Raw genomic sequence first — 11,686 nt, 5'->3', positions numbered from 1 at the left:
TATAGACGCATAAGTTTGCTTTTGCATTTAATTTTAAAAATGTTTTATTGATTTTAGAGAGAGAGGGAGAAAGAGACGTCAATTTGTTGTTCCAGCCCTAGCCGACTTGGCTCAGTGGATAGAGCATCGGCCTGCAGACTGAAGGGTCATGGGTTTGATTCCAGTCAAGGTCATATGCTTGGGTTGCGGGCTTGATCCCTAGTAGGGGGCATGCAGGAGGCAGCCAATCAGTGATTCTCTCTCATCATTGATGTTTCTGTCTCTCTCTCCCTCTCCCTTCCTCTCTGAAATCAATAAAAATATAAAAAAAATTGTTGTTCCACTTATTTACAGTTTCATTGATTGATTCTTGTATGTTCCCTGAGCAGGGATCAACCCCACCTTGGTGTATTGGGGCAGTGCTCTAACCTACTGAGCTACCTAGCCAGGGCTTATGTTTTTTTAAATTTTTTAATTGCCTCCCCCTTACCCCACAAATAGGCCATGCCCAATTGATCTGCCAATGGCATTTTAGTTTATATGGATCCAGCCAATTCTAAAACATGGAGACTGCTAGATTATAATTCATTTTTTAAGCCTACAAAATATATGTGTTTGCTTTTTGAAGGTAACCTTTCAACCCTTCTTCCCAATACCTGTTGTTTACCACACACTGTTCTAACAAAGAAACCCAGGCCGGCACTTTTCAGTGCTCCCACCGGAGAGCTCCATCTTATGCATGACTCACAGGCACAGGTATTGCCTTTTGGGGAGTGAATGCGCATTCTTTAATGCCATTAGATTTGTATCATGCATCTTCAGTTGCAGTGGCCAGAGACACTCAGACATACCGGCATTCTGTTCCATGAGCAATTCCAGGTGTAACAAGAATGCAGAACATCATTTAATGAATCAGTTAGGCCTTCAGGTTTTGTCCCCAAATTAATCTCTCGGTAATTGCAGGGTCATAGACAATGTTTGAGAGTCACTTTTATCTCCACCTCCAAACCTAAAATGAGAGGACAGCAAATACACACTTATCACGGCCTCCTCCATGGCCTGTTAGCAACTTAATCAACACACACAGGTCGCCTGATGCATTGAGTTTCTTCTGTATGAAGCTGAGATAGCCACGCACTAAACCCTCCCCCCACCAGCCCCAGACCATGGACAGAGCCTTCCATTTGAAGTGCAAATGTTTGCCTTGTGATTTTGGCCTTGGGCTCTGTGACATGTGAGTGTTTTGAGGGCAAGGGGCATATTTTCTCATTTTGATAGCCCCAGTATTTGGCATAGGCCCTGGCATGAAAGCACATTGTTGACGAAGACAGTGGATGCACAGAAACTAACTATAAATTCTTCTTAGCTTCCAAGCCAGCTCTCCAGCTCCAAGTCTTCTGTGGCTGTTGGGAGCCCAGTGTTTCAGGGTCAGATGCACACTTTATGAAAACAGCTTGCTTACAAGGATCTTGTTTTAAAAATGAAGCCTGAGATATATTTCCCATCTAAACACAGAATGCTTTCACACACACACACACAAAAATTGAATTTTGGTTAAATAGCACCTCAAAGTAAGTACATCTAAGAAAGTGGACTTTACCATCAAAATCATAGTGAAACTTTTAGGCATAATTAAAAACATCAGTGGAGGAATTGTGTATGGTTGCTCCTAGATAATTTTGAAGATCGATTTGAAGGGAATTTGTACATAGCACTACTGAAGATCACAATGAAATCATCTTGAGTTTGGATGTTTTCCATTATTTATTGAAGTGCTTCCTTTCACAGAATATCTATTTTTTATATACTGTTTCTAAATGCTATCTTTCCAGAAGGCATGTTAACAGCAAATGGAGTTTCATAAAGCATAACACGTTGTGGAGTTTGAGTGAAGAAACATAATACATTTATAAAAGTGATAGATACAAGTCGGGGATATAGATTTTGTTTCAAATGTTAAGCATGATGAAATTCCAAGGCAGATATTTGTCATTAGGAACAATGATTCGTGGCTAAATGTGGCATAAATAAATGATAAACGGGATAATTACAGAACACAAATTCAGAATGCAAGCTTACAGAACCCACATTTTTTATTATCTCAGACCGTGAAACAATTAATACGTGAGTTACACAACAGGAAAGGAGACATGCTATGTATTGAATAACTACTAAATTCCGTGCTTCATATTTGTACATATTTATATTCTAAACTTAATGATTCTTCCAAACAAGTAATTTTCAAAAGAGCTGAGGCTCTGGAAGTTCAAATATATTGTTCAAGATCACAGGCCATGAGTGGCTGAACCAGGATTTTCCTGGCCATTATCCATAATCGGTCCAGTATTTTGTGGAGCTCCGAGCAGTGGATATGAGGAGTGTCACCACCCTCTGAGAGAGGCTGGGGTTCTTCTGATGTGAGTAGCCTTCATTAAGCTTTTAGAAGGGAGCGCGATGCTTTGTCAAGCTTACAGAACCCACATTTTTTATTATCTCAGACCGTGAAACAATTAATACGTGAGTTACACAACAGGAAAGGAGACATGCTATGTATTGAATAACTACTAAATTCCGTGCTTCATATTTGTACATATTTATATTCTAAACTTAATGATTCTTCCAAACAAGTAATTTTCAAAAGAGCTGAGGCTCTGGAAGTTCAAATATATTGTTCAAGATCACAGGCCATGAGTGGCTGAACCAGGATTTTCCTGGCCATTATCCATAATCGGTCCAGTATTTTGTGGAGCTCCGAGCAGTGGATATGAGGAGTGTCACCACCCTCTGAGAGAGGCTGGGGTTCTTCTGATGTGAGTAGCCTTCATTAAGCTTTGGCAGACGTCGCAAAGATAATTTATAATCAACAAGGATGACTGTGAAATAGGAAAGGTATCTGTACGGAAAGTATAGAGAAAGAATAAAGTGCTTCATACAAACTGTAGTCTGGGAAAGGGCCCATGAATTTGACCCATTGCAAATCCCTTGTGATGTTTGAGAGCACTTCTGGTCCCTGGTTTAACATGTAATAAATGATATGGTATCAGAATGAAAAGAGCCACTGTGTTCAAGGTCCAATCACCTCTCAGACAGACACTGCTTGAAGCTTGAGGTTCATGATCTCATAGATTCTTCTGACTCTCATTTATCAGAAACATTTCACAGAGGATCAGCTCAGAGAGGGAAAGAAATTATCTAACGGCATCCAGCTAGCAAGTGTCAGAACTGAGATGAACTTACAGTTGACCTAAATTCAAATGAAATTTTTCAGCAATATCACCTTTGCCTCCCTAAGGGTCATTGAATAATAAGGGTGGCAGGATCTAAGGAAGGTGATCTCAAGGACAGAAGAGATACCTGGAGGAGGAGGAGGGGCACAAGGAAGGAGATCATGTTAGAGAAGAGAGGGGTTGCTGCATTTTCTGAGCATTCAGGAAGGGAGCAGAGAATAGTTAAGGTCCAGCTTAGGACAAAGACTGCCGCTGGAGAGAGGGAAAGGGACAACTGCCTAACCCGTCCTTCCCCCCTCACTGCTAAGATAAGTCCTTTATTCCTTTGATTGTCTGTCCCTGTCATTGCCGCTCCCCTGCTGGAATAGTCATCCACTCTGCTCGTTACCACCAGGTCTCAGCTGTGCCTGGTTTTTCGCTAGACTCTGCCCCTGACTGCGGGTAGCGCTGGCTGATTTAGAAAGGTGAATCAAATGCACAGAGGGGAAACTCATTAAATGAGAACCTTGTCTTTTCCTGCTGCATCCTGGATAAGGGACAATGTTCTCCGCTAAGAGATTTGAGCCTTCATCTCTAAATCGTCCAATGGCTGGGAAATTCACCAACCCAAAGATTGGCATGAGTTGACCTGAGAATAGAGGTTAAGACGTCACACCTTTTGCCACAGTGAGTCCCGTACCGTGTTGCCAAGTGACATTCTGAAGCAGGATCTGGGCAAATTGTTGAGACTGGACATCCTACTGAGGAAATTTGGGTCATTTTGGAATGTGGATGCCCCTGGAGACCAGTGCTTCTCTAACTTTAATGTGAATCTCCCAGAAAGCTTGTGAAATGCAGGCTCTATATAAGGATGGGAAAAGGGCTGAGATATTACAGTTATAACAAACCATAGATGATATGTGTCTTAGTGTGCTCAGGCTGCTATAAAAGCCTGCCATAGACGGGATGACTTAAACAATAGACATTTATTTCTGACAGTTCTGAAAGCTGGCAAGTCCAAAGTCAAGGTCCTGGCAGACTTGGTGTCTGGTGTCAGGTTCACAGACACCTGTCTTCTTCCTAGTCCTCTTGTTGTGGAAGGAGCCAGCGTGCTTTTATAACAGTGGTTCTCAACCTGTGGGTCGCGACCCCTTTGGCAGTCGAACGACCCTTTTCACAGGGGTCGCCTAAGACCATCCTGCATATCAGATATTTACATTACGATTCATAACAGTAGCAACATTACAGTTGTGAAGTAGCAACGAAAATAATTTTATGGTTGGGTCACAACATGAGGAACTGTATTTAAAGGGCCAGAAGGTTGAGAACCAGTGTTTTATAAGGACACTAATCCCATCAATGAGGGTTCCACTCTCATGAGCTAATGACCTCCCAAATGCCCCAGCTCCTAACTCCATCACAAGGGGGTTATAATCTCAACGTGTGAATCTGGGAACACAAACACTAAGTCCACCAAGGCCAAAGGTGCCGACCCTCCGAGGACACTGGTTGGAAGGCTGTGGAGAACCTCGCTCTGTCGCATTTACTTGGGCTGCACACTTCTGAGGCAGGGCCCTGGGCAGCACTGCACTGCCCCTTCCTGAGCGATCATGCCTAGGCCCCTGGGATGCCAGCTGCTCGCCCAGATCTGCCTACATCTCTCTCCCTGACTCCACACTTGGTGACATTGTCTGATGATGACGGTGGTGGGTGTATTTACCCCCATGGAAATCAGCAAATGCCACCCATCAAAACGTGTTTCCACAGCTTCCTCTCTGTTACCATTTCATGCCTATCGCAACCAAAATTCTACTAATTTAAAAATTATTCTTCCAAGGTATTTACTTTCTGCAACATGTTGCTAATTTCTGAGTATCTATAGGACAAAAGTTCCATGTTGCCCAGCTGGCTTTATTTTCTATGGTGTCCAGTCTTAGATGTAAACAGAGGGAAGTGCCATGCCCTGGCCATATGACCTGTCTTATTTGCACATGGCATCCATGACACAAAGACTAAAAAATGTCTCCTAGTCAGGCAGAACTTTGAGCCTCATCTTGAAGAGCCCTTACTGTGCACAGGCCTCCATTTCTGAATGTATGCAATAAGGACATTGGCCACTTTTAATTAATTAACCTCAAAAAGGCAACAACATAGTCACAATTTAAATGCTACGTCAATGGGAAAAAAGTGTACTGAGCTAAAACCAGTCGACATATAAACACCCATATGAACATGAATTGATTGAGCAGGTTGAGGAAAATCATGTTACCTGGCTGAAGTTTTCTCATTAGATTGGGGTTAAGATTTGTGCCAATATACATATAATTTAGAGTTAAATGAATATACATATATGTAGATTTTCATAGAGAGAAGAGAAAGAGAGAAAGGAATGGGATGGGATGGATTGCCGAGTGAGGTGATTACTTGCTAGTGGGGGAAAAAAAGCGATGTAAAAACCTGCAGAAACTAACCTAAAACTAAGTGGCACTGTAGTTGTTATCAAGGGAGTGAGAGCCTCAGCAATCACAGATGGAGTGCACAGCAGCGTGAATCCCAGGGGATCTGTGGGTCCTGCTTTGGATGGAAAAATGAACTTTACTGAATGTTTCTTTCTCCCCCCTCTCTCTGCTCTAATAAATGTGCTTAGATGTAGTGAAATATTCCAAGACAGGCAACAGAGGGTATAGGAATGAAAAATGAAAAGGGCTATCATTAATTAATAAATGGATAATAACTCTGAAAGTTGACCATGCATTTAAGATGTGTATGGGGGGCAGGTGGCAAGACTCTTGTAAAATCCCAAAATTTTAATGCAAGTCTTCTCTGAAAAATGGCTTCATTATCATTATTATTTCATTATTATTCACCTTTCTTAAAAAGCAAAATAAAATTCAATTTGAACATTATTAACAGAAGATTCAACAGGAGTTTGAAGTGTTTTATCATTTAGCTAACCATCTGAAAACATATTGAGATTATAAACAACATTCTGTGAATAAGTAACAATGTACAAGGCTAATTTTGGGGTATAAGCTCCAATAGAGATGAATATACCTCATGGAAGAAAGCCTGACACAAGTAACAATTATTGTAGGTATGGGATTTGCTGTCAGAGTTCTTTTCTTCTTTGGCAATCACTGTGGTAATTTATATGGTTTTCACAGCATTAGGGAAGGCAGGGAAGTGCAATAAGATGAAAGTGGACTGAGTCAGAAGTCTGGGCCATGTTTAATCTGGGTTCTAACACTAACTTGTCATGAGAGACATTGAGGAGCCAATTAAATTACCTGGGCCTCTGCCCCTTTACATAAAAAAAATACCAATGTCTTTATTAGAAGGTCTGTAAGGTTCTAAAATTATCTGATGTTATCAGATTTGGACATGGAAAGTCTTTCACAACCCATGTGTCATCACTCTGAGGCTCCCTACAAAGAGGAGAGGTACAGGATCTATTCTTTCTTCTCGACCCTCCCTGGGTCATGAAAAGTGCCCGGCAACAGGGCCTGGTGTTGAGATGGGTAAAGCTGACATGGTGGGAATTGTAGTCAGGGGCTCACTGCAAAGCAAAGATGGGAGAATAATGTTAGTGATCTATTCATAGAGCAATATTTAAACCAAAGACAGGAGAATAATGGTTAGAGATCTATTCATAGTCTAGTGTTCAAACCAATGATGGGAGAAAAATGGTTAGAGATCTATTCCTAGTCCACTGTTCAAACCAAGGACAGGAGAATAATGTGAGTGATCTGTTCATAGACCAGTGTCCCAGTGAAGGTCACTCTGTATTTTGGAAACACACATCAGAATGAAACCCATTACATAACCCCAGGGACCCATCATTGTCAGGAATATCGTGAAGATGATTTGACTTTGAAATTGCAAACATGTGGTGACATGGTATGCTTAGGGTAATCTACTGGACCAATAAGATAGCAGAACTTGAAGTAAAACAGTGTTCTTCATTCGGAGGTGGAGCATCCCCTGACATGAGTGCAAAGTCAACTAGCCACCAAGGGGGAGTGCTCTGGGCTGGAACAGCTTTTTGGTTGCCCGGTATGAAACTCTCACCTTGTCAGTCATGGATCTGCTCACTCTTGGATCATTTAACATCTGCTAGAACAGATTCTAGTCTGCCACTCCATGTGTGCCTCTGTAACAGTGTGGCTCAGAAACACCGCCCGCCTTTGCCACAGAGGAGGCTGAGAATAAAAGGTGTAAATGCCTCTCCGGCATCCTTACATCCCACGAGAAACCTAAACTAGCCCAGGCCAAGGCCACCTAGAGGGGGCCCTGGGCATAGGGTTTCTATTGAAGGCCTGGGGCTATCTAATTTTTCCTTTCACTCCACCTTCCAGAAACTGCTCTGAAGCTATGGGCTCTGCTTGGATTTGGATCTCCGACCTTCTCCTTAGGTTTACAGGGCTTTATATTATGAAAGTCTGAATACAGCTGAGAGGCTAGAAGAAAATCATTCGAGAGAAGCTATTTGTGGCAGTCAACTCTAAGTCTATTTCATTGATAACAGTGATCTTTAATTTTATTCTCTGACCCTTTAATTAAAGTAAAATATCACGCCCTCCTAAAATATTGGTCATGCCCGACTGGTGTGGCTCAGTGGTTGAGCATTGGCCCATGAACCAAGAGGTCACTGTTCGAATCCTGGTCAGGGCATATGCCCGGGTTGTGGGCTTGATCCCCAGTAGGGGGTGTGAAGGAGGCAGCTGATCAATGATGTTTCTCTCTGATCAATCCCTCTCACTACCTCTCTCTCTAAGAACCAATAAAAATATATTTTAAACATAATAATAAAAATAAAATATTGATCATAAGTTTAAAATTAAGTTACATATGGTGACTAAACCAAATGAAAGTAATGGCGGAACGTATTGCTGTGTTCACACATTGCTCCATGGACCTGGTAGCCACCTTCCAGAGACGGATGCACCAGCACCCCACCCGGAGAGTCACGGAGTCCCAGAGGCACGGAGGGTGAGGGTGCTCCACGCCACGCTGAGTGAAGGCGGGTGGGCAGTCAGGTGGTACCTGCTAAGCTCCTGTGAAGGCCCCTGTGCAGTAGAAAGGGTGCTGAAAGCACATTGTGCAGCGACATTGCTGATGGAACCCTACAGCACAAGGGCAGCTTCCTTTCCTGGAAGGCGTGTTCTGTGTTACAGACCCCGGTTGCTCAGACTTTCCAAGAATGCTGAGAACAATGTATGCATCACAAGGTCAACATACAGCTTGAGTGGGAGAGGAACTCAGATGACCCGATCTCCTAATAATTACCCCAGGTTTGTATCCAAGGCAACAGTCAGATTTCTTCCATTTGATCTCATATCAGGAAGAAGAAAAGAATATATTTTTAGCCACACAGATACCTAGTGACACAGGCTGCTTGAATTCCATCACAAAATTAAATCAAACTCATAAATATATGTCAATGCAAATGCTAATAGAACATAGATATGTCAAACAACATTTAAAGCAAGACAAGCATATTCATGTATATTTTAATTTTAAGGAGGGCTCTGAAGTTTACTTTAAAAAGTAGGCATAAGGCCCTGACCAGTTTGGCTCAGTGGATAGAGCATCGGCCTGTGGACTGAAGGGGCCCAGGTTCGATTCCGGTCAAGGGCATGTACGTTGGTTGCGGGCACATCCCCAGTAGGGGGTGTGCAGGAGGCAACTGATCAATGTTTCTCTCTCATCGATGTTTCTAACTCTCTATCCCTCTCCCTTCCTCTGTAAAAAATCAATAAAATATATTTTTTAAAAAATAAAATAAAAAATAGGCATAAGGTCCAAAGAAAGCCACAACCTTCTACTTTGTGGCCATGATGATCTTTTACCTGTAAGGTCAGACACCCTTTGGCCATGATGCTCACTGCTGGCTGCACAGGGGAGTGAGCTAGGGGACGGCTCTAGTGCCCCTGAGACATACCTTAGACTTTAAACGCATTGGTCTGCATGGAGACCGGGCCCATCTACTTACTAAAAACTCTCCATGGGCTTATGTGCAGCTGGGGTTGACCACCACAGGTGGACGGAAACTTCTATAGCGAGGGCATTTTACAGTATCATGAAGCTGTTAATGGAATGCACGTTTTGTGTTCTATTAATGATCTTCTGCCAGCCATTCAGGAGAAAAAAGGTTCTGCTTCAATATGTGTCATCTGTTTAGACTAACCTTGAAAAACGTCACCTCTCAATTAGATTTTTACTCTCTGTCCTCTCTCTCCCCATGCGAAAGTTGATGACTACAGGGCAAGAGAAAAGTCATTTGTGTCACCAACGATTCAAGGGTTAAGGCCACATCTTTGCCTGTGGGTCAATATTTTCATAAGTGGTAAATAGCACTCATGAAGGATTTGCAGATAAAGATTGTTTGAAGTGGCTGTTTATGCTTCCTCTTCTGGAATATGGCATTATGTGTGTTTTAGCCTATCCTGTGCCCTTTGTGCATACAAGATATGAGGGATGCTTCCGGTGTATGTGTCATGATCCTAGGATGAAGCACATTTTCATTCAAATATATGAAGAATGGAAAGCTCCTAGTTTCTCTGATCATCAATACATTTGTAAGAAATTTGTAAACCTGGTGGACACAGCAGTCATAAACAAACCTCTCAAGATCTCTCAGAGGATCAAAGTTCACAGAACTTAACAATCTTGCATGTGTGTGCAAAGTGTGTGCAAGCATGTGCATGCATGTTAGCACACACTTGATTGATCAGTCCCATCACCGGTGCCTTTCCTATTATTTAAATCACCAACATACTGGTTTACTGTTTATTCGCAAATTGCTTATCTTTACCACTCTAATGAGAATAATTATTTCTTGGTCTAAGGAGAATGACATGGATGCAAAGAGCCCAAGTTTAAAAGTGTCAGTGGTGTGTGGGTGACAGGTAATGAGGCAATTTGGCAGAACATCAGAAACTAATTGAGCTCAGCTCACATCAATGAGGCTTGCTTAGCAGAGCCTGTGCCTCCGAAAAAGAACAGAGGGACTAAATGAGACAATGTGACATGTACAATTTTAATTGGGAGCTCTAATTTAAAATATTTAAAAGAATATTTAAAATAATTTGTGAGTCCACACTGATGCTGCCTCCTCCAGCTAATTAAGAATAGTCAGCGAGTCATATAATGTCTAGATGTCAAAAACATGAATTATTGAAGCCCCTGCACATATAAGTATACTTGTACCTTTAGGCAAGATCAAGTTTAGTTTAACAGAGGGAGATGGGGAAGAAACAGCCCTCCAGACTGCACAAGGGTAGGTGATTTTTAAGGCAATATTTTAAAAACCATTAAGTTGTTATAATAAATTGCAGAATTTGAAAAATTGAAATAGTATTTAAGTGTATTTCAAAAGAAGTCAGTTAGGTAAAATTTGAAATGTAATGTAGTGATTATAGTACAATGTTATTTTGATTTTTTTGATGCCTTGCTCTACTTTTTATTTAAGCTGTTTGGTTCGGGGTCTATATAGTAAGCAATTGTTCTAAAGACAGCAATTTTCAGAACCCTGAAATTCTTAGTTTCTAATATTGCTTAAAATTCAGGACCATTGGTCACTTAGAATTCTTCACAATTCTGTTTGAGAATATATATAAAAAAGAAGAATTTAGGGGAGAACAAGTAAAAGGTATTCAGTTTTACTGCTAACATATTCATAATTCAGTGAGAAATTACTTACAGAAAACCAACTTGCAAAATCTGAGACCTGCTCATTGAAAGTGCATTCACAGTATACTAGTGACTTAGGGTGACATAAAAATAACTCTTCTAAAACTGTGGCAACATCGCTACATCTTATTTCACTAGCCTTGATGTGATTTCTTAAGGAGAATGTTATAAATTAAAACATTTAGTCATATTTTTCATACACTTGCAAGTGATATTGACAATGAATATTTTGAGAACATGATGTTTAACCATGGTTTTCTTATTCACCTTTTTATTACCATCACAGATGTCCAAAAGGTAACAAATGCTATGGATTAGTTTTATGTAGCAGTTAAAATGTTAAGAGTTCTTAATAAAGGAGAGATTTTTAATAAGGTTAGTGGGTCATTCTTAGGACCATAGGTAAGAAAGAGATGCAGTATGAGAAATTGAGTGGATGAGAAAAAATGTATTTAAGAGATGGCAAAGACAAGTCATTTTAACTGGGTTCTGGGAAATGAATTAAGGAGCCTAAAACATGCTGGGAGAAAAATTGCACCTAATGATATGAAAACAGACAATTTGAAGTGGGAATTTTTTTCTCCAAGCTGGTAACTCTTGCTCTAAGAACTGCAGCTTCTTACATTGTTTTGTACATTATATATTACCCAGGGTCTTTCATCCGTCTTGCAGAATTGCAAAGCGAAGGCAAACCTGAAGAAAGTGCTGTCCTCAAACAAAGAAAGCTAAGACTGAATTGTTATTAACTATATGCATAGAGACAGCATGCACAATCCACACTCCGGACAGGCACACACCAATCACATGCA

General features: G+C 41.1%; 1 long non-coding RNA gene across 1 annotated transcript; it reads right to left on the bottom strand.

Moving 5' to 3' along the window:
* Positions 1-317: 317 nt before the first annotated feature.
* LOC106724356 lies at positions 318-10,391 on the bottom strand. Its single transcript, XR_001360121.1, has 3 exons — positions 10,377-10,391; positions 2,542-2,543; positions 318-430 (listed from the first exon to the last, which is right to left on the bottom strand). It is a non-coding gene; the product is annotated as an uncharacterized LOC106724356 (long non-coding RNA).
* Positions 10,392-11,686: the final 1,295 nt, after the last annotated feature.

This window comes from Myotis brandtii, unplaced genomic scaffold (assembly GCF_000412655.1).
Source record: "Myotis brandtii unplaced genomic scaffold, ASM41265v1 scaffold802, whole genome shotgun sequence".
In the NCBI taxonomy this organism is placed as follows: Eukaryota; Metazoa; Chordata; class Mammalia; order Chiroptera; family Vespertilionidae; genus Myotis; species Myotis brandtii.
The sequence above is the reverse complement of the archived record's forward strand: the minus strand, read 5'-3'. Positions and strand labels throughout refer to the sequence as shown.